We start from the raw sequence: 21,723 nt of genomic DNA, 5'->3' as shown, positions 1-21,723 counted from the left end.
TAATGAGGCACATCCTACTGCTGTATTAGCATGTGTCTGCCTGCCCTTCCTTTCATACTAAGGGCCTGATCTTCAGAGGGCCTAAAACACATGCAAACCTATTTTTACACGCAGAGCAAATGTTCAAAGAAAGACCAAAATGATTTTCACATTCAGGTCAGCTGGTAGCACGTGTAAAGCTTTTTCTGTATGTATAGCCTCATCAGTCTGTAGACCGTTTTCTAAATCACAAAATGTGTGAATATACATTTATCATGTACAAAGCAATTTTTTAAATCTTAAACTCAAGTCATTGCCAAGCCTGTTTGGTGGGAGTGGGGAGCTGAAAACACTCATCTCTTACTTATAGGAAGAGACATTTTGTCTTCCCTTCATGTTCTTCTATGGGCTCCAAAAAAGTATTAAAAATGCAGGAGGAGGTACTTGATGATCCATCACCCTCAGCACCAGAATAATCCACGATTTTCTGCTAACATAAAAGCAAGATGGCGACTGCAAAAGCCCTATGTTGCAATGAAAATTGCAAATGTACTGGAGAGAACACCTTATATCCTCAGATTTTTAGGCAAAATCAACAGAAATCCGTCACTAGAGAGTTTTTTGATGGATTGACATGTTTCTCAGACTACAAAATTACAAAAACAGTGCATGTTGCTTGGAGTTTTTGTGTGACATTCATAAATATTTAATTGATGGTTCTAACCTGATGAGGCTGACCCTGTTAGTCCCGCCTTTGAAATCAGAAAAAGAAAAAACTTTCCTCTGTTTTATAACAATTTATTTCTTTGTATTTAACTTTAGGTATTTTCATAATTTTATTTGTTCGGAGTACATATTCTTTATCATCTTTTTCTAAATTATTATTATTATAATTGCCAACAACCTGGCTTAGAACATCTTCTTTCTTTTAAGGCCTCTCACAAGCTGCTAGTATCACATGTGATCTGCTCTTTTAATAAGCTGGAATAAAACCAGTCTGCATGTCTTAACATTTGCATAAGCATTCAGGAGTTCTGGCCAAGTGGTTAGAGCAGTGCGCTTTTGCCCTGAGAAGGTTGCAAGTATCCTGTTGATCCCCACAGCCTTCACTCTGGGTTTCTGAGCAAAACACTTAACTCCACTCTGCTCCCCGGGCACCAGACAATGGCCGCCCACTGCTCCCTAAGGTGATGGGTCAAATATAGAGAGTGAATTTCCCCGTTGTGAGACAATAAAGGGATTTACAGATTCTTTGTCAATCACTGCAACACCCCCGCTTATTGCAAACACATATACATACACACCCAACTACACAAAAAAAAACTGAACCTACAATTAAGCGCCCCTTATTTTGGATCATTAATGATCACATCCCAAATGTCAAGAAGGCATTCTTAAGGGAGCGAGGGCCAACAAACTCTATGGTAAAAACGAATGATTTTTTTCGGGGCATCCCAAACAAGATTTATTTTGATGAGACTTTGTTATCTCCAAGGAGCTGCTGCATCTTCCAGAAAAGTGTTACAGGCACAGAAAGCATAATGACTTATGTGGGTGGTTCTTTGCATGTCTTTTCATGTTGTGAGGAGTGAACTGATTACTTGTGTGATTCACACATATATGTGCAATCCTTATCACAGCCAACATCTTTGAATATGAAACTGATTCCAGTGCCTGACTATCAACTATCATTTCAGCTCTAAATACAGGCCAGTACAGTGCAAGTAGACTTGTGAAGAAATCAACAAAAGCCTGTGCCACAAAGTGGTAAGGTGGAAAAAAATAAACATTCTGTCATGATGCTTTTAAGGGATCTGACCCACATACCGAAAACCACTCAGAGAACCAAGGGAAAGTTTAACAGGTTTATTAATGAAGACAACAGGAGGTGGAATCTTGAACTCAGTGAGCTGATGAACCGGAACTAGAAGTGGAAGGAAAGTTCACAGCGGTTAGTTCAATGGCCGTAGGAAATTGAATAGAGTTCTAGAAACATTGAGGAAACGGGACTCACGTAGGAGGGGGTCTCAGTCAAAACTTTGAATAGAGAATGTGTGGGTTGTCCAGAGGAAGGGCAACTCGTTGGAGAGCGGACAAGTTGGTGGACTGGACCCTGAGGAGTAAGAGAGCGGACTGCCACTTGGAATTCCGACGGTACTTGAACGGAACGTGTGGAAATTTTCCCCAGCTCAGTGTGAACACAAGATCCTTCCAGGGGGAGAAGGCCAAAACTTCCAGTTAGCGGAAAGGCTTCCTGGGACATTCTTTTTACAAATAGAAAATATGAAAAAAATGTGGTGAAAAAATTTGTATTCAGATTACTGTACCAACAACTACTTTTAAAAACCACCTTATCAGGAAATATGGTTCACGTGTGTGTAAATCAACCAAAGCATAAAAACAGCATAATGCAAAGAAATGAAGAAACATAGAAAAAGGAAAAGAGGATCATGAAGATCCTAACAGGCCCCATACTGGTAACAACTTTAAGACAGGGTTATGTTGTGAACAAATATTTCAGTCAGCATCAAAGGAGCTACATACTAGGGCTAAACTATTTAGTCAAACTTTAATTTGCGATTTTTGTCAACCAACATTCCAACCAATATTTGTATTGAATTTTCCTCTGCACTCAACACAAGGATGTAGATATTTATCTCATTTTTTTCACTGTTTCCATGACTGTAAAAGCTTGCTTTCTCAGGGTCCATTATTGCAGGACTTTCCTGTTACTATTTTATCGCAAAGTTATTACTATTATTACTATTGCTTGCATGAATCTGTGTGCTTACTGCAACTCTCTCTTAACCTTCTATGTGGCAGCAAACCAATTTTAAGCATATTAACTTCACCTTAAGGGCTGGAATGTAAAAGTCAGTGCATTATCCTTCCTAAATGTAATCTGACCCAAATACAGTATGTCTGTGATTTAAATATTGCATTTTGTTCGATTGCGATTATATTGCAAATGCAAATAATTGCCCATCCCTACTACATACAGCAGAACACTTTTCATACTATGCACCTTAACACAGCATCTCCTAAACATACTAGTGCCATATTTTGTTCAGGTGCTTATTGTTTTTTCTGGCGGGGACAAGAATCAAGCTAAATTGTTCCAGTGCAGGTGCTGTTAGGGACCCAATCCATTAAAATAAGTGTGCACACTCACATTATCCACGGTGCAGTAAGGAGATAGTTACAGCTCAATAGAATGATTCCATCAGAAGGAAGCTTGGGTGGATACTGAAAAGTTATAAAAATGAAGAGATAAGAATCTGAATCTATTGTCTGTATATACACACACCTTCAAGTACCAAACATTAATACCCTTCAGTGCAAATCCCGCTTCCAAGCATCTGCACAGTATTGGATCAAATGTGAAACAAATTTTTCCCTACTATTAAGATCTACCAACTCCTCGTTTGTCCAGACCCAGAATGGTGTCCTCAAATCTTGCATAAGGTTTCAAAGGTTGGTTGAACTCTATAAGGCTTGAACCTTACACTTGGATCTATTTGTGGTGTTCATGAAAATGATCTCAGATTGTGGAAATGGAGAAAGTACAGTAGTGGCTAGTTTGGTAACATCTACGTGTAGGTCATCAAAAGAAGAGCTCTATGTCATTGTATAAGGTATGGATAAAGCTTAATTTTGGCTATATATGGTTTGCTACATCAGCTTGTTATATTAAGATGTATCACTATAGATGTATGTATAATCTTAGATGTTCTATAAGCATGATTCCACATCCATATTTGCCATATTTAATTCATATCATATATATATATATATATATATATATATATATATATATATATATATATATATATATATATACACTCACCTGCCACTTTATTAGGTACACCTGTCAGACTGCTCGTTAACACTTAATTTCTAAGCAGCCAATCACATGGCGGCAACTCAGTGCATTTAGGCATGTAGACATGGTCAACACAATCTCCTGCAGTTCAAACCGAGCATTAGTATGGGGAAGAAAGGTGATTTGAGTGACTTTGAACGTGGCATGATTGTTGGTGCCAGAAGGGCTGGTCTGAGTATTTCAGAAACTGCTGATCTACTGGGATTTTCACGCACAACCATCTCTAGGGTTTACAGAGAATGGTCAGAAAAAGAAAAAACATCCAGCGAGCGGCAGTTCTGTGGGCGGAAATGCCTCGTTGGTGTGGGGAATATTTTCTTGGCACTCTTTGGGCCCCTTGGTACCAATTGAGCATTGTTGCAACGCCACAGCCCACCTGAGTATTGTTGCTGACCATGTCCATCCCTTTATGACCACAATGTACCCAACTTCTGATGGCTACTTTCAGCAGGATAATGAGCCATGTCATAAAGCTGGAATCATCTCAGACTGGTTTCTTGAACATGACAATGAGTTCACTGTACTCAAATGGCCTCCACAGTCACCAGATCTCAATCCAATAGAGCATCTTTGGGATGTGGTGGAACGGGAGATTCGCATCATGGATGTGCAGCTGACAAATCTGCGGCAACTGTGTGATGCCATCATGTCAATATGGAAAAAACTCCCTGAGGAATGCTTCCAGCACCTTGTTGAATCTATGCCACGAAGAATTGAGGCAGTTCTGAAGGCAAGAGGGGGTCCAACCCGTTACTAGCATGGGGTACCTAATAAAGTGGCCGGTGAGTGTATATATATATATATATATATATATATATATATATATATATATATATATATATATATATATATATATGTATTGGCTATCCATATTTATTTTATCCTTCTTTAAAACCATGCTTAACTTTTTGTCATGATTTTATCTAAGGCTCGGACCCACATGCAGTGAAGCCAAACAGGGAGACACAGAGTAAAAGTTAAACGGGTTTTATTGAAATGATTTGGGCTTGGTGCAGTTTCTCCTAACTCAGCCGGAACTGGAAGACGAGGGGAAGACAGACTGTTAGATTCAGGCTCAGTTGGAAATTTGATTCGTTGATCTTGAAGGAGAAGATTAGTTGCGACTCACGTTTCCAGAGAAGTGGAGACTCCTTGACTACAATCTGTCTGTTGGTCTTCCAGAGTTTGTCTGATTCGGTGGAGGGGGGAACAGGGTTTACCCAGAACTCGGACGGTGAAGAATGATGCAGACGCTGGTTGCCACTCAGTTTTCCTGAGGAACTTGAACGGGTCATGGTGAAGATGGTTTCCTTACTCAGTGAGTGATCTCAACGATCTCAAAGGTGGCTGGATCCAAACCTCCTGTTTGGAATCCGTGGCTCAGTTTAAGGCTCAGTTGATCCCTCCTGGGAGAGCCGGTCCGGAAAGGTCCAGTTTGCAGCAAGGCTTCCTGCTGAAAGGCAAAAACAAACAAAGTTGAATCTCAGGGAGACATGCACTCAGTCAAACTCAATGAGATCTCAGCTTGGCTAGAGTACAAAAAAGTCGCAATACAAAAACTCAGATTAGACTCAGAATAAACGAAGCTTGGCTAGGGTACCCCAAACTGGCAAACACTCAGCAGTTTAAGAGCAGTCCGGTGATGAGTAAACCGTCCACAGGTGTGTGAGGAGGCGGACCGGAACCAGGCGGTATATAGACAATTTCGTGACTCACTTTTTTTTTTTTTTAAACACCTGAACTGACCGTTTTTTTTTTACTTTTTTCTAATTTATGGCTTAATTTCTCAAGTGCATATCAAGGTGCTCATTTTGAGCCTGGATTGATATTTATTTTTTAATATGTTCATGGTGGAGAATCCTGCTTCACAGCAGTAGGTTGAGCCAAACATCCTCTAAATGTGCAGGGTCATCTTTGAGTACACCATTTCACTTTTCTTTCACTAGTTCAGGTTTCAGCAGTCCACACTTCCTCTGCTGTCTTTTTGTCATCATCTTCTCCTTCTTTCCAACCACCCAGTTTGCCAAAGGTTTGCCTGCTGTGTCTAAAAGTAGCTAGCAGCAGCAACCCTGACTGACACAGATCATTGGCTAATTAGTATCACCTGCAGCCTGATGCCGGATGCTCCAAATGGCTTTACCGTACAAACAGGAGAAGCAGTGATGCTTACACTGTCATCGGACAACACGCAGTAATTTATAGATGTTTTAAATAGGTTTGGGTCCGGATTAGACAGCAGGTGGGTCCGGATCCTGACCCTGGTCCCCTAATCATTGAACTCTGTGCCCTAGGGTGTCTATCATAAGTCTGTCATCATCATGGGCCAAGAAATGGTGGGCATTTCGGAAAGCAGGTCCGTCCTAATTCTCCCATTTTAAAAAGCAGACCCAGTTTATGCATCACGCATTCATTGTGGGATGGAATATGATGACAAAGAAGCATAAAGCTATTATTTGGACTTTGATTTTGAATTTAAGCTGTCTATGAACCTCTTTTTTTATTTATGTGACAGATCCTCATGCTTAACTGTGCAAAAGGATATCACATTATATGTTCAAAACAAATAAAGTAAATCTTTGATTAAAGTTTCATGACATTAAATTAAAGGACTGAGAGGAATTATGATTCATTATAGCTTTAATTCCCCACCTCACCACATGTGTTGCCGAACTGCCCTTCTCAAAAATGCGGGCAACCTTTATGCATGGCTCAGAGATGGAGATGGACTTAACATTTTCAAGGTGAGTTTGTTTTTTGTAGATCACCACATTTGCTTGGAAGTGGCATGTGCAAGTTTTTCAGTTCTCCTTTTTAATGTGCAATGTGGAGTTTATAAAAAAAACTGTGGACTTGACCTGAAAATGTGAAAAACCCTTCCTTCCAAATCCTCCCCTTTGTAGTGTCACTCCACAGAGGAACCTACTATGAAGCGCAATGGGAGGAGGAAGGGAAACTTTATTTATTCACAAATTAACTGTGCTATATTACTGTCAATTTCATAGTGGCAATTATAGCCAATTTATACAAAATATTTTTTTATGAAGTTACTTAAAGCACCTTTAAGCTTTAAACCTTGCAATTTGATCAATGGATGGATGGATGGATGGAGTGATGGATGGATGGATGGATGGATGGATGGATGGATGGATGGATGGATGGATGGATGGATGGATGGATGGATGGATGGATGGATGGATGGATGGATGGATGGATGGATGGATGGAAGGGTGGATGGATAGACGCAGGGATGGATGGACGAACGGATGTTTTATGGCAACCAGATCATAAGACTTGGTTTCACTTAACATCTTAACATCATACCTCTTATTTGAGGTCATGCCATTGTCTCAAATTACAAATTAAAACAATCTAAATGAACAGACTTATCCAGAATAACTCTCCATATTTCACCAAGTACCAACACCTTCTCAAATGGCAAGTTTGGAGCTTCACCTTCAACAACAGCCAAAGAACAATACTTGCTATTCAATTTATGGAGTTCAGTCACTGCACTGTTCACCTTCAAGGTAGAGAGAGTTTGAATCAAGAGGCACTCAACCATAGATGCATGCCTCTCTACAAAAAAATAAAAAATCCATTCTAATTCATACCACAGGTGAACGAAGGTGCACTTCTATTAAACTGAAAATGGCAAAACAAAATCACTTTTTGCCATAAGCTAAGAGAGATTAGGTAGAGTAAATGAGGGTGATTTAATTGAAATCTTGCAGGTGGAAATACAGAATAAGCTGAAAGGCAGAATAAAGGGCCCTGGATGTCATTGCTTTCTCACTTTAAGACAGAAGGACATCCTGCAGTTTCAATGTACCTCTTTGATGATTGGTTTTCAATCTTTAATTAAATACTTAGCATGCTTCGAGGCAGAAACTATGATTAAGAAACATTTATTTTTACCAGACCCATTTTTTAGCTTCAGACAGAATTTATGTACCCCAGCAAAGCATGTTTATTTTTTATTTTTTTTTTACATAAAATAAATGAAAGAAACATAAATCCCAAACCTAAAAAACAGTAACCAGGCAGTATGGTGCACAAGAAAAAGTGATGCTTAGGAATCAATTTAAATGGGTACTTTCATGATTGCCAATTACATTTTTAAAACCCTCCTTCTGAGTTTATATGTTTTAATAGAGCCGAGTGCAAACTTAAACAGTGACATTTAACAATACCAGTTTGCTTTTATGTCTTGTATTTTTTTCCATCAAATACAAGCGCTCAGAAAGCTGTTTTTTATTGCAAAAGTGCACTGATGCTATAGAAGCCAAGCAACCGTGACTATTGCATCAGTGACACTGCATAATATTGCTACTTATTCTTACAGTAGTCTATAAAAGCACATGAATCATACCAGATGACTGAAATAAAAATGGAAAATGAAGTTAGTACTTATGTTCTCATAATCTGACCACTTAGTAGCAATTATAAAGATTTGGAATTAATTGTCAGATTATGTATATAAAACAAATATATAAAAAATGTCAGTGAGAAATATCATTATGAGAAAGTGATATTTACTGAAGAAATCAATGAACTAGATTAAACATGCTAGCCAGTACTATATAGACCTCTGTTGTTGTTGTGCTTACTTACAGCCTTTACAATTAGAAAGTCTGCTGCTCAACCTTGATACATCTTGATAAATGTGCTGGAAGCAAAAAATATTCCAGGAGCAAACAAGAGATTTCCGCACACTTGATCTGTGCAGGATTTCACTTTAATGTAAGCTTTTGGTCAGAAAGACCTCCATCTTGGCTTCAACAGGGCAGTATGCTCTTATGAAGGTCTTTCTGACCGAAAGCTCACATTAACATTAAATCTTGCTTATATCAGGTGTGCAGAAATCTCTTGTTTGCTTTTAGCCTTTACAGTTTTAAAAATGTGTACTTTTTAATAGAAAGGTCTCAACTATTTCTCAAAGGTATGGGCTCTGGTAGCATTAAATTTGTTTGTAGATTTGGCCCATTAGCACAGAAATAGAAAGAGTCACATGTTCCAAGAAATCAATAAAACTTATTTTGTTAGCTGGCACATGTGTATTTTAAATCACAGCTGCTGTATACGCTGACAGTCTATCAATTGATCCAGCTTTTTCTGCAGGGCATGGAGTTTACCAACAGGCAAAGCGCCAGGCCTCTGCACAGAGGAGCTGATCGCTTACAAAATGAGGAACCAGAAAGCAATCGAATTCCAGCGCTTTCACAAATGCCCAAAATGCTCTTAAGCCTCTTTTAGGCATGAAATATGAAATATCAACTGCTTCCTCATGTTTCACAAACAAAAGCATTCAGTCACCGAAATGTTTCTGACTATGTGCGAGTTGCTCTTTGGCACGCCAATCAAATAAATCCCTCCAGGCATACATATATTTCTGTAACGTCTGGCATAAATACTCCTAATAGATTTGTTGCTTTGAAGTCCATAGTGCTGTTTTTTGCCAAACACAGAAAACATGCACAATAGTCACTTTTAAACCAAAACTATCTATATTTAAGATTTTGTACAATATAATTTTTTTTTTCGTCATTGCAGTGGTATTTCCCATTATGAAATGTGTCCTCGGTATTTAACCCGTTCCTTATAGAGCACTGAGCAGTGAACATAACATGTCTGGATGTCGACAAATGTTGTTTGTTGTAGCATAGCTTAAAAGGATAAGACTTATAGAAATAAAATCCTATTGAAGCACAGATAGCAGCATGTTAGAAATTTAGCAGTTAAATTGTCCATCAAGAGAAAAAAAGGCACCTGATTGTAGCAACTATGAAGCAGATTATCATTTTTTAGGGAATATTCTCTTGGGCTGTACTACTGGTTGCCACTAGCCAACATGTTAAAGGGTTTTTTCAGTAATGAATCACTGCTACCAGTATTTTACAAATGAATTAGCAATCGTTTTTTTGTTGTTGTTGTTTTTTTTCACTTAATAGAAGCTTCATTAGCTGCACCTCTTAAAATGCTTATTAACACAAACAGTGAATTAGCCGATCACCTGGCAGCAGCTTGATGCTTTTCACAATTTAGATTTTATAAAGTCAATTTTCAGAAGTGCAAACCGACCTTTAGAATGCTAGAAAAGGTGATTTTAGTGACTTTGAATGGTTTTGCCAGTTGGGTTATTGTTACTACTGTTATAACTTGATTTTTTAACATAACCTTCTCCATGTTATACAGATAGTGGGTCAAGAAAAAAGAAAATATAATTTGAAAATCCCATACTGATGTCTGTAGTCAGAGGAAACTGGGCAGACTCGTTGATTGAAATGTTGCCTTGATGAGTCCGGATTTTAGCTGCAACTTAAGATGGTAGAAAAATGAATATGAAAGTATGGATCCATGCCACCTTCGTTCACTGGTTCTGGCGGGTGGTCCTAATCTAATGATTTGGAGGATATTGTCTTGGCACGCCCTGGGCTCTTTGGTATCGACTGAGAATTGCTTAAACACCACAGCCAACTTTAGAGAGCCTGTCCTTCCCTTTATGATTGCATTATACCCATATTAAAAATGTTGAAATAAACAGGTGAGAAAAAAGAAAATCAAAAGAGGATTTATTATTTGTTCCCCACCATTTATTTTATCAGTTAAAGTATCCAGAAACACAGAAAGTTTCTTTCTCTTGAAGCATATTACTGTTGCTGCTCCAACCACCACAAAAAGCTATTTGCTGTGCTTTCAAATGCGGCTGATTAATTAACTTGGAGAACACTGCTGAGACATGACCAAACATGTTAGGCTACAGAAAAAGATGCAGGTTGTGACAGCTGAAAAGGTGGAAAGGTCACACACTGTCCGAGTCTCTCCATAATGATGTTGTTACTGCCTCAATAAGGCTAGGAAGTGAAAAAAAAAAGCTGATACATTTAAAAGCAGACTAAAACACTACAACAGATCCTCGCACCCTCCTCCGTCAGCCTCATTCTCCCTAAGATTAACTTTGCCCCACTAACTCCCACTCCTAATTCTCAGTGATACAGTTCCAATTAAAGCTTAATTATAAAGTAACTTAATCCATTTGAGAAATACACACATTACATATTCAGACTTTCACTTGGGATACAGAAGTTTGTGTTTAATGATGATGTACAATCTAATAACAGATTTCCGCTTCTGTCAAATCGCACACTTATTAGCATTCATGTGCTTCACCAATTAAACCCTCTGATTAATGTGCCAATCAATTGAACTTAATGATTAATGTTACGAAACAATGTAGCATAACAGTGATATACCTCACTCAAGCTGCGGGAGCTTGTCGTTACTCAGACAAAAGTGGGACAAGCTGTCAGTGAAGCCTTGGGTGGGGGGATGAGGTATAATGAGGAGAAATGGTCAGAGAAAGCAGGAAATGAGGTGAGAAGTGGAGTAACTGGCACATGATAACAGATAATTGGAACCAGAAGAAAAAACGTGATTTTTTTTTCACTTATTGCAAAATAAAGGACATTCTAGAATCACAATTCTGCTATTTGATCAGAACCTGAATGTTTGGTGGATCTATCTGCTTAAAGGACAGCATCAACTGAAGCGGTTTTATAAAAGTTCTTGTTTAAAGAAAGCTAGGGAAAGTTGGGTTTGCAGTTTGCCACAAGTCACACTGGGGTCAAAGCAAAAGTGTGAGACGGCACTTTTCATCTGATGCTTTCCTGTTGTAGATAGTGAAAACTACAACAGAGTAGTAAGGTTATACTGAAAACAATATATTTTTTTAAAATACAAAAATAAGGTCATAATATCAAGAGAATAAAGTCCTACAATTAGTAGAATAAAGTTAAGATACAGTTAACTTAATAAAAACACTCATAATCTGCATCTGTTTACAACATCTCTGCAAATATACTAAAGTAGCTGAGCTGAAAACCACTGATAGAAAGCAAAATGTCAAAAGTGTAGGTGTGTGAGGTATATACTCCTCTACTTTAGTATAAGTAGTGAAAAAAATCGTTTTGTTAGAATCTAAGTTTAGATAGCTCTTAAATTGTGTAAACTGAGTTTATTAAACATTTTCCTTTTTGTGTTTGGCAGTTTAAACACCATAATCAAAATCATGCCTTATATTTACCTACTTAAAAATAAATAAATTGTACAATATGATGCTGAAAAATTAAACAAGTTAACAAGTTTGCTCTTATTGTGATGAAAGGAAGTGCATTGTTTATGGACTCATTAACTGTGGCTTAAGCAATATTTGTTCTAGCTCTTTAGTATAAGTAAAGTAAACAGCTTTATTGCAAGCTTCTTAAGAAGTATTAGCTCAATAGTTGTACTTTCCTCTTTATACAGTTGCAGTGTTAACATCTGTTAATTGAGTAAAATTCCCTCCGGAAAAATTTGACTCATAGTTAACAAAAACTACAACAAAACAAAAAACCATTTACATTGTATTTGGTTTAAGATCCTGTCCCCTTTTAACTTTACAGAACTGCTTTTCTCCTAACATTCAAGAGTAGGATTTTATGAGGTACTTTAGGTTTTCTTGCTGTATGCATGCATTTTTTTTTTTACTACTAATGGTACAAAGAACAGATTTGAACAAACAGCAGTTCAATTTTTCCTGCTTTATTTGAAGCTCAGCAAATCTTTGTCAGGCTGCAAAACATAAAGTTACAAGTGATCCTAAATGGACTGTAGTTCTTAAGGCTTTGCAGTTTTCTGTCACTGATTTCTTCCCATTTCTGTCTCAGGTAATACTTTCAAAAGCAACATTGTTCATGTTTTTTTTTTAGCTCAGTGTTTTTAATCCCTGCTGCTTACCTTTATCAAGGCTGCACTTTAAAAATTGAAAAAGTCCAGAGAGCTGTACTAAACGTATTTTCTTTTTGTATACACTTGTGTGTACAAAATGACAAAATAAAATCTGTCTAAATCTAAGTTTTATAGTTACCAGAAAAAAATGACAGGCACAGTTCCTCATAAAAATTCCAACCATTAAAAATCTTTGTCAGAGAGTCCCACCCACGATCCCCCAAAGAAGATGAAATATTCTGATATTCATTGCTGGAAAGAAAAACCTCCTTCTGCAATTTAAAAACAGACAGATCATACAGATTTGTTTAAATAATTTTTATTTGTCTGAACTTGTGTTAAATATACTCTTCTATGTTTTTGCACATATTGGAAGTTATTTTACAACACTTTTCAGATTCATTTGCACCACTAGTTAAGGATGATATGTAGATAACTTCGAAATATAAAAGTCTTTCATGGCGAAGCAACTAAAATGTATTTCTTTTCACTTTGAATCAGGGTCTAATAAAGTCAAATTAGTATTGTTTAAGTTCCTGTTTATCATCATTCAGCATATCGAAAATCTTAACACAGATATGATTTATCTTCTTTTACACCATCTCAGTCCCCTAGGTCCTAAAGTAAAGCTATAGGCTGAGCTGCAAAGAAATGTGCATAATAGTGGGCAAAGGACAATGAACCATCTAAAGAGATTGTGCAAAGAGGAATAGAAGAAATTCCTCTCTCTGTATTCTCCTGTCTTGGGAAATGTTAGCGGAGAAGACAGTGCTGCCCCGTTGGCTAAAGGGGGTGATACAACAGCAGGGGTACCATCTGGTGTGTTACATACGACTTCATTTAAAAAACTAATTTTCCTTTTCCCGCTAGATACAAGTATTAAAATTAAAGATTGTATTTTAATAACTTATTCAGTGTGGGAATATGCTGCTGCATAAGGCTTTTTACAAATCCACACCAAGGGTGCCAATAAAAGTGTAGCGTGAGGGTTGATTATGACTATTGATGGATGAGAAAGTCGGCTTCCTGCAGCAAACTGGACTTATTATTGCACATACAGAAAACTTAATCTCTTTGTCTCAGACTAATGGCTATAATAGACAAATGAATCTGATGAACTGATTAAAAAAGAACTCCTATGTATTTTTAAATAGAGTTGCAGTGCATGTTAATAAAGAAATAGAAAAGTTTATTTTCAGCCACGTATTGAAATGAAACCCCGCTGCTTTCCCCCTTAATTAAAAATCTGGCCAGAAAGAGCAGTTTACATCTGCTGAGAAAACCCCCTCTAAAGCCTTTGAATAAGAAATCATGATTCAGTTGTTGTTAATATTAAAGGCTTTCCTGGCCAGTATAAAACCTAAACCACTCAGAACTCTTACAGGGGGCTTTAAATGTTTAAATTCTATCCGGAGTTTTATTTATTATTTTTTTTCAGGCAAGTACTTTGATGAATCGAAACCCCTTCTGACTGGCATCTTTTAAATCAGTGAAAAATTGAAAAGACCTAAATCTTAAACAGACCTAAACCACTGTCCTTTCAACAAAGCATTTCTATTTGTCCTCATTTTATACCTTGTAATGTTAAATAACAAGCATTATTAAAAATTAAAGACAAATTTAGCATTTTTATAAGTGTCAGAAGGGTAAATAAAAAAGGTTAAAAAAAAGTAGGATCAAATAATCAGATGCGCAGGTCTTAGGATATTCTGGCCCAAAACACTGTTAAATAAAGAAAAAGACAAAAGAAGCAGAAAATTTAAACTTAAAACAAAACATAAAATTGTAATGATAACTATTTCACCATTAAATTAAGATATACAACAAACTGAAAGTGATTAAATAAAAAATAGTTTTGTATTCAGAAAATGTAAGGAATTTCTAAAATATGCTTAACAGCTTTTTTTTTTAAGTTCTAGGATTTTTACAGATAACAAATGTAATCAATCAATAAAACATTCAGATACCTGTGACAGCAGTAGAAGCAAAGGGCAACAACTTTGACAGCATCTTCTGTGGGTGCAGAAGCAAAAACGCAGACATGGGAGGAATTTAGAGAGACATTCAGAGTGATTACAGTCTTTAAGAAGAGACAGCCTCTTATCTGGCTTCAAACTGTGTGTTAACTTTAGCCTTGCCTTTTTTCTTAACACATATGCACAAACTTGGACTTCACTGTTGCTGTTGGGTTTCTTGTGATTTCACATTTTTCTTTTTTTACTTGATTTTGTTTGGGTTTTTTGTGGTCCAATTGTTTTATTTGTTTTACAGATGTTTTTGCTTTTATTCTGCTTTTATTTTTTTTCTATTTTATTATATAATTCGTGTAAACCGCTTTGAAATGTCCATGTACTGAATGGTGCTATACATATAAAAATTGCTTTGTGGTCCGATTTATCAGAGCGGGTATTGCTTTGGCACTGTGTGGACTGGGCTTGTGTAAATATCAAAAATAATCCTGCAAACCTGCTAATCTACAAAAATAGAACTGCATGAAAAAAAAAAAAAAGGCTAGTAATGACAATTAAAATACAGCCGACATCAGACTGGCCAGCGTTCTACCTCTTGCTTAAAAACCATCCAGTATTACTCAGGCATTATTGTGATACCTGGTGCCTGGCACAACTCACTGACCTCCTGTTATTCTTCCTCTATGCTATACTCTGATATTAAGAGTGAAAAGCTGTAACTCCCTGTTGTTTAGCGGAAAGGGATCCCAGTGTGATGGAACTACATGCTTTGCCAACACACGTGGTGGGGGCAGGTGCCTGTGGAGGTCTGTGGAGAGCTTCAGATGTGGAGAAGAGAGACACAGCTACTGCCCTCTTTATTTGGATGCATCCTTGAAAAGCCACTCAAACAGAGATGGCTTAATGGCTGAACAAATAAATATGGTTCCCTATTTTGTGTTTGATACATTAGAATGATCAAACTACTGCAATAACCAAGACAAGTGGTAAGTACCAAAATAGAGTGATCTGCTGTAGTGCTAATTGAAGATTGTAAAATCATACAAACATAGACAACAGAAAGGAAAAAACACACATTAAACATAAATTTTTGGGTTAACAATACAAGTAGTCCAGACAAACCTAATGTATTAAATAAATAAGTCATCTGTAAAATGAAATGATGTCAAGAATGACAACAGAAAAGAACATTTTCGTTTTTGTTTTTTTTTTACATTTTGGTTTAGATATGTAGGGGCCATGAAAGCCTTCTGAAGTAAAAAAAAAAATCACATTAGCTGCTTTAGTTAAAATTGTTGGTCTTTTTAAATGTTTATCAGAATAGGAATCAATTTTAATGGCCGGGGTTTGTGTGCACAAAACTGTTCTTTGACATCATTCACACTGTGATCAGCAGTTTGAATAACAACCACAGTATGCAGAAAGAAAGTTATAAAACAGCAGAATAAAAAAAGAAAGCAGCATGTACAGGTTTGTGTGTGCAGTCCATGTATTATTTTTTTAATACATTGCTCAAAAAACATAAAGAGTATATGGAAACAACACAATATAGCTTCAATCAAATCAAACTTATGTGAAATCAAACTGTCCCCTTAGGAAGCAACACTGATTGACAATCAGTTGCACATGCTGTATTGCAAATGGAATAGACTACTGGTAGAAAATACTAGCAATTACCTAGACTTACTCAGTAAAAGAGTTATTCTGCAGGTGGGAACAACAGACCACTTCTCCGTACCTACGCTTTCGGACTGATGTTTTTGATCACTTTTGAATGTTGGTGGTGCTTTCAAACTCATGGTAGGATGGGATTGACTGATTGACCATTGACAACCCACACAAGTGGCTCAGGTACTGCATCTCATTCAGGATGGCACATCAATGCAAGCTGTAGCAAGAAGGTTTGCTGTGTCTGTCACTTTAATGTCCAGATGATGGAGGTGCTACCAGGAGACAGGCCAGTACACCAGGAGATGTGGCGGAGGCCATAGGAGGACAATGACCCAGCAGCAGGACCGGTACCTCTGCCTTTGTGCAATTAGGACCAGGAGAGGCAGTGGCAGAGGCCTGCAAAATGACCTCAAGCAGGCCAGAAATGTGCATGAGTCTGCACAAACTATTAGAAACTGACTCCATGAGGATGGTATGAGGGCCCAACAACCGCAGATGGGGGTTTTGCTCACAGTGCAACACTATGCAGGATGCTTGGCATTTGCCAGAGACACCAGAATTCGCAATTTTGCTACTGGAGCCTTGTGCTCTTCACAGAAGAAAGCAGGTTCCCACAGAGCACATGTGATGGGGTTACAATCTGGAGAGCTATATGCCGCCTGCAACATCCTCAACATGACCGGGGGGGTATTTCTTTGGAGGGCCACACAGCCCTTTATGGGCTCGTCAGAGGTAGCATGACTGCCTGTAGGTACCAAAATGAGATCCCCAGTCCCCTTGTGAGACCACATGTGTGATTGGCCCTGGTTTCTTCCTAATGCAGGACAAGGCTAGACTACATGTGGCAGGAGTGTGACAACTGTTCCTACAAGATGAAGGCCTTGAAGCTATGGACTGGCCTGCCCGTTCCCCTGAACTGACTTAGCACATCTGAGAAATCATGCCTTAATCCATTCATCAACGACACGTTGAACCACAGACTGTTCAGGAGTTGGTGGATGCTGTAGTCAAGGTCTAGGAGGAAATCCCTAAGGAGACCATCTGCCTCCTCATGAGGAGCATGCCAGGCCACAAACAATGCTGAGACACATTTTAAGGACATTATGTTGGATCTGCCTGTAGTAAATTTTCACTTTAATTTTGTGTGTGACTCCAAATCCAGGCTTCCATTCATTCATTTATAAATCTAATTTCCATGTGGGATTTTGTAGTCAGTACATTAAACTTTGTACAGAACAATGTATTCAATGTGAGAATATTTCATCCATTCAGATCAAGCAAGTGTTATGTGGATGTTCCCTTTATTTTTAGAGCAGTGTAAATACAAGAGGAAAGGCATGTTTAAATGGTGCAAAAGTCGTTTTTGTACAGAGTTTACAATGGCTGTCTCTTGTTTTTAACAGAGACACAGCCTTTTTTGTCTCTGTAGGCTCATTTTTGTTTTATTTTATTCATTAGCATTGTAGTAAAAAACTGAAGGTTCAAGTATAAACATTCTCTGACAAGCAGGTGTGGTGACAAAACATATTTTAGTTGCTCTTTTTTTTGCCCTAAACATACAGGGAAAAATACAGCGACCAAATTGGTCCACTCTCAAAACCCAATTATGTGTTGTAGTTATAACCTGCCATGTTTTGTTGGTTAGCCAAACCACATAGATATATGTCAACAAATTGAGCGAATCATGGTCATGTAGAAGATAACTAGCAGCTTGGTGAAGGTAGCTCCGGAAGGAGGGGTTTTGCAAATGGTGGATTCCTGCTTTAAGCCCCCTCTATGTCTGTCACAGTTTTTTTTTTTGGCCAAGACAGGAAATGTGGTCAGAGGGGCCCAGTGGTGCCAATTCGATTGCAGCTTTGCTTCTGACTGTCTGTCCCACTACCCCTGTGGCTCTGGTGTAGCTTAACCATATCAGTGTGTGAATGACCTTATGTATTGTGAAGTGCTATGGGGTCCTTGCACTTGATTAGGTGCCATACAAGCATGGGTCATTTACTATTACATGCTCTGGAAGGTTGTACTTCCCTACCTGCCACAGGAAACTGATAGGCTTTCCTCACAACAGAGGCCCGATCTGAATACCTCAGATCGGTAAGGACACTTTAGCCATAGCAGAAGTGTGCCCAATGTTGTCATAAATTCTATCTGAATAGTGCTCTCAGTAAGAAACAAACTGGATACTGGAAGCAGTATGCTTTGTTGTGCCAATGCAGTTAACATAGGGAGCTTATGATGTCTCTTGCCAATGTTATGAAATATATGGTCCCCAGCATTCCTTAGCTTGACAGTGTCATAATCTTGGCGCTGATGACTGGCTTATATACTCATTTCATTCACCTATCTAACTCCGCCCATTGTCTCGTTGCCGTTTATCTGATCCACCTGTTTCTGCTTCTATATAACCAGCCCTCTAACCAGTCATCAGTACCAGATTATTCTCGAGCCAGTGGTGAGTGTTCAGTGTCACCTTAGTGATTCCGATTACCTGATCCTGACATGTGCTGCCTCTCAACCACTGCGCCTGCCTGTTCCCGTCTGATCTTTTTGCCTGACCTGTCTTTCGACTCTTGCTGGATTCTGCCTATTTACTGAACTTGGATCTGCTTACTGTCACTGACCAGGACTTCTGATGTCCTGGTTCTGAATCCTGAACATGTCCTCAACCCCGGCTTTGTCTTTGTCTTCTGGATTGTTCTGCCTTCCTCCATCTGCCTGGATCTGATCTACTGCTTGTTTTCCATCCTCCAAGGCTGCGGCATCTGGAATACTCTGGGTAGCACATGCCGCATCTTGTTGGCAGTCCACCGGCTGGATCCTACCTTGTTCTCTGGGAACTATTAAACCAGGTTAGTGACTTACACGTACATAATCATCCTCAGTCACATTAACATGGTCACTAACCTATGGTTTCCTCCTGCAGAGGCTCCTGCCACAGACGTCCTTGCTGTTATTGCAGATACACAGTTTTTAAATAAACATTTTGAATTATTCTACTGTCTGTCTTCCTTGAATAATGGGTCACCTGTTCTGAGCGCTGAGAGACGGACTTTAGAAGCAGAGCCCACCTTACAGAGTTAAATTCCAAGGGACCAGCACAGTGACACTTTGTTGTTGAGGATGGTGAGGGGGGGATGCGTCGTGGTGTTCTCTAAAAGTCAAATAGTTTTAGCTCTAAGTGATTCTGAATCCACCTGTGGACAAGCTATTCCACTTCTTCTCTGCTCTTACATTTGTTGTTGCCCCACATTAGAGCATTGATTGTGGTGGCATCTACAAACTAAAAGAGATTTACAGAATGCTCCACTGAGTTGCATTACAGTTTATGTACAAGGAGAGAAGGAGTGAAGAGAAAATACAACCATGGAGTGCTTTCCTTTCCTTCAGATGCAGAAAGACCATATGACATCTTCCTTTATCTTTAGTAATGACGGAGGGAGAGAGGAGGAGCTTGTAGGTATATTGTGGGGCTACAGGGACCATAGACCCTTTTTGTGAGATTATGATGTAAAGTGAGACCTGGGCAATGACAGTGAGACCTGGAGGGGCGTGGTTGGGAGGAATGGCCGCCCTGATCTGAACTCGAGTGGTGTTCTGTTGTTGGACTTCTGTGCTCGTCATGGATTGTCCATAACGAACACCATGTTCAAGCATAAGGGTGTCCATATGTGCACATGGCACCAGGACACCCTAGGCCGCAGTTCGATGATCGACTTTGTCATCGTTTCATCGGACTTGCGGCCGTATGTCTTGGACACTCTGGTGAAGAGAGGTGCTGAGCTTTCCACTGACCACTACCTGGTGGTGAGTTGGCTCCGGTGGTGGGGGAGGATGCCGGTCAGACCTGGCAGGCCCAAACGTGTTGTGAGGGTCTGCTGGGAACGTCTGGCCGAGTCCCCTGTTAGGCGGAGCTTTAACTCCCATCTCCGGCAGAACTTCGAACACATCCCGGGGGAGGTGGGGGACATTGAGTCCGAGTAGACCATGTTCCGTTCCTCCATTGTCGAGGCGGCTTATCTGAGCTGCGGCCGCAAGGTTGTCGGTGCCTGTCGTGGCGGCAACCCTCGAACCCGTTGGTGGACACCTCCGGTGAGGGATGCTGTCAGGTTGAAGAAGGAGGCCTATCGGGCCTTTTTGGCCTGTGGGACTCCGGAATCAGCTGATGGGTACCGGCGGGCGAAGCGGCATGCGGCTTGGATGGTTGCTGAGGCAAAAACTCGGGTGTGGGAGGAGTTTGGAGAGGCCATAGAGAAAGACTTCCGCACAGCTCCGAAGCGATTGAGGTGGTTAAAAAGCTCCTCGGTGGCAGGGCCCCGGGGGTGGATGAGATCCGCCCGGAGTTCCTCAAGGTCCTGGATGTTGTAGGGTTGTGTTGGCTGACGCGACTCTTCAACATTGCATGGACATCGGGGGCAGTCCCCCTGGATTGGCAGACTGGGGTGGTGGTCCCCCTATTCAAAAAGGGGGACCGGAGGGTGTGCTCCAATTACAGGGGAGTCACACTCTTAAGCCTCCCCGGCAAGGTCTATTCGGGGGTGCTGGAGAGGAGGGTCCGTCGGATAGTCGAACCTCGGATTCAGGAAGAGCAGTGTGGTTTCCGTCCTGGTCGTGGAACGCTGGACCAGCTCTATACCCTCAGCAGGGTCCTGGAGGGTGCATGGGAGTTCGCCCAACCAGTCTACATGTGCTTTGTGGACTTGGAGAAGGCGTTCGACCGTGTCCCTCAGGGGGCCTTGTGGGGGGTTCTCCGGGAGTACAGGGTGCCGGGCCCTTTGATACGGGCTGTCAGGTCCCTGTATGACCGGTGTCAGAGTCTGGTCCGCATTGCCGGCAGTAAGTCGGGCTCGTTTCCGGTGAGAGTTGGACTCTGCCAGGGCTGCCCTTTGTCACCGATTCTGTTCATTACCTTCATGGACAGAATTTCTGGGCGCAGCCAAGGTGTTGAGGGGATCCGTTTTGGTGGCCTTAGGATTGCGTCTCTGCTTTTCGCAGATGATGTGGTCCTGTTGGCTTCATCAGGTCGTGATCTGCAGCTCTCGCTGGATCGGTTCGCAGCCGAGTGTGAAGCGGCCGGGATGGGGATCAGTGCCTCCAAATCCGAGGCCATGGTCTTGAGCCGGAAAAGGGTAGAGTGCCTTCTCCGGGTCAGGGGGGGTGTCCTGCCCCAAGTGGAGGAGTTTAAGTATCTTGGGATCTTGTTCACGAATGAGGGAAGAAGGGAGCGGGAGATCGACAGGCGGATTGGTGCAGCGTCTGCCGTGAAGCGGGCGCTGTACCGGTCCGTCGTGGTGAAGAGAGAGCTGAGTCAAAAAGCGAAGCTCTCGATTTACCGGTCGATCTACGTTCCTACCCTCATCTATGGTCATGAACTCTGGGTCATGACCGAAAGAACGAGATCGCGGATACAAGCGGCCGAAATGGGTTTCCTCCGTAGGGTGGCTGGGCTCTCCCTTAGAGATA

The sequence above is a fragment of the Cyprinodon tularosa genome, unplaced genomic scaffold (genome assembly GCF_016077235.1).
Source record: "Cyprinodon tularosa strain WSP-4 unplaced genomic scaffold, ASM1607723v1 ctg139, whole genome shotgun sequence".
Lineage (NCBI taxonomy): Eukaryota > Metazoa > Chordata > Actinopteri > Cyprinodontiformes > Cyprinodontidae > Cyprinodon > Cyprinodon tularosa.
The sequence above is the reverse complement of the archived record's forward strand: the minus strand, read 5'-3'. Positions refer to the sequence as shown.